We start from the raw sequence: 2,596 nt of genomic DNA, 5'->3' as shown, positions 1-2,596 counted from the left end.
TACATAACATTAGCCACTGTGCTTGAACATTGACTATTATTAATTACACGAAACTAAGAAACAAAAAGGGTACGTAAAAACTCTTTAACATGAGAACAGAGGCACCACAACCTGTGGTAGGATGTTGTGAAGGTTAAGGTTATGAAACAAATGTATGAACGTGTGCTTCACATAGACCACCATTACATACATATTTTGCATCTTGTACCATGCATCGATGACAGCAACACTGAGACATACGCATCACATATGTTTAAATATCTCATGAAAATGCATTCTCCGTGTTACTGGAAGCTCGCTCAGTAGCCAACGGTTTTTTTCATTATTCACTTTGCAACAATAAATTAACTTGACAACACAAAACAGCATGCTGCGCTGTGCAGCCGCGCGATCTGAGGCGCTTTGCCCCGGTTCGCACGGCTCCTCCCCGTCGGAGGTTCGAGTCCTCACTGGGGCATGGGTGTGTGTGTTGTCCTTATCGTTAAGTTACTTTACGTTAGATTAAACAGTGTGTAAGCCTAGGAACCGATGACATCAGCAGTTTGGTCCCATAGGAAGTTGCCACTTCTAACAAAACAGCAATTTAATGGCCACTTCACTGCTGTAGTGCCTACAAATTATTATTACTTCCAGAATGAGATTTCCACTCTGCAGCGGAGTGTGCGCTGATATGAAATTTCCTGGCAGATTAAAACTGTGTGCCTGACTGAGACTCGAACTCGGGACCTTTGCCTTACGCGGGCAAGTGCTCTACCAACTGTAAAGCTGTGAGTATCGGGCGTGAGTCGTGCTTCGGTAGCTCAGTTTTAATCCGCCAGGAAGATTCATATCAGCGCACACTCCGCTGCAGAGTGAAAATCTCATTCTGGAAACATCCCCCAGGCTGTGGCTAAGCCATGTCTCCGCAATATCCTTTCTTTCAGGAGTGCTAGTTCTGCAAGGTTCGCAGGAGAGCTTCTGTAAAGTGTGGAAGGTAGGAGACGAGGTACTGGCAGAAGTAAAGCTGTGAGTACCGGGTGTGAGTCGTGCTTCGGTAGCTCAGTTGGTAGAGCACTTGCCCCCGAAAGGCAAAGGTCCCGAGTTCGAGTCTCGGTCGGGCACACAGTTTTAATCTGCCAGGAAGTTTCAGTTATTACTATTATTATTATTATTAGTGGCAGTGGCCAAACACAGTGCACTGTCAGCCTTACGTTTTTCCGTTTCTGTCATTTAAGAAGATAGGAGTCCAAGTAATCAAATCATTTACATAGAGTCATCATAATGCACACAGTGTAACACGGTTGATTTTAAATAGGGGTGCAGGAACTGGATGAAGACGGTCTCGCTGAGAAGAGAAGTGTTGCAGTAGGAGACTATTTGTAACAAGTGTCTACCATCAATGTTAACAGTTTACTTCTGTTTCTAAAAAGGAACTGCCAGTAACGCTTGTGATGCACTCAGAATTGCATAATCATTCTGTAGGGTATCACTGGATGTGACTCCCTCTGGAGGGCTAAGGAAAGTCAAACCAGGAGGCGGTGGTGAGGCGTCAATGAGGCAGCAGCAAACTAAAATCTGTTTACAGAAAGAAATCTATTTATTGCTGAGGGTTTCGCAGTGATTCGCTCTCCTCCTCAGGGTGAACAGGTAACAGCCGTGCTGTATCTGTATCGCACGAATGCGCTGAGTGACGCCTCAGCGTATGGTACATCGTGCAGTTTGCAGTCGTGCCCCTTGTGTTGCCCGGGGCCAGTTCAAGACCTCGTGCAGTGCGGAGTGGCAGTCAAAGTATCCTCACCGCCTAAACTGACTGTGGGTGCTCACTATAGCTGCAGCGCTCTTGTTGAGACTAGTTGCCCTTAGATTTTCCACCCAGGTAAGTGCATACCCCTGATGACGGCTGGCTTGATGCCATGCAGGTGGAAGTCCCAACAGCAACATTGAGAGCACCCCAAGGGGTGGTCCCTAAGGACAGCTGGTAAGGTGGTACATGTATTGCCAAGAGTGGCAGTACCAGGTACCCTGCAGGTGGGCAGATCAGTTCTTCACCTATGGAAGATTTGCAGCCCCATATCTTCAATCAGTCACCATTGTGATCTGCAGGAATATCAGCTCACGGTTGGATGGCTGTGGACTCGTTGAAGCAGACCTGAAACTGGCAGCTGCTGGTAACACTTCATCATATGGCAACAGGTCACACTACAACTATTCGAGCTGGCGTTCCGTCGTTATCAGGAATGCAGTCGGAATGACCACACTCCAAGTTCTGAGTGAAAGGCAAGGGAGATAATATAGTAGTCCATAATATGATTTCCCTGTGCACGTGCTCCAGTCCTTCAAACGTAAACATACCATGCTGGAGTAATGTTTAATTTCAGAGCGTTCTTTCTTTCGCCTGGTACTGCTGGATGTGTTGCCACACCTTTTCTACGAAAATCCGCCAGTTCTGCGATACTATAACTTTCTATAACGAGTGAGGGATATCCAAATTTAAGGTATCCTTCAAAAGATTAAGTTTTCGGCTGGTATTATCTCGTAGAGGTTTTCTGGCCAAACAAGCAGAGTGTCTGTCAATTCAATTGTCATTCCTATAATCGTGCATTGAAGTCGGAAGGTT

The 2,596-nt window shown here is 46.1% G+C and overlaps 1 non-coding gene across 1 annotated transcript; it reads left to right on the top strand.

The window, feature by feature from the left end:
* Nucleotides 1–1,026: 1,026 nt before the first annotated feature.
* Trnas-cga (transfer RNA serine (anticodon CGA)) lies at nt 1,027–1,101 on the top strand. The gene has a single exon. It is a non-coding gene; the product is annotated as a tRNA-Ser (tRNA).
* Nucleotides 1,102–2,596: the final 1,495 nt, after the last annotated feature.

The sequence above is a fragment of the Schistocerca cancellata genome, chromosome 9, assembly GCF_023864275.1.
Source record: "Schistocerca cancellata isolate TAMUIC-IGC-003103 chromosome 9, iqSchCanc2.1, whole genome shotgun sequence".
Classification (NCBI taxonomy): domain Eukaryota; kingdom Metazoa; phylum Arthropoda; class Insecta; order Orthoptera; family Acrididae; genus Schistocerca; species Schistocerca cancellata.
The sequence above is the reverse complement of the archived record's forward strand: the minus strand, read 5'-3'. Positions and strand labels throughout refer to the sequence as shown.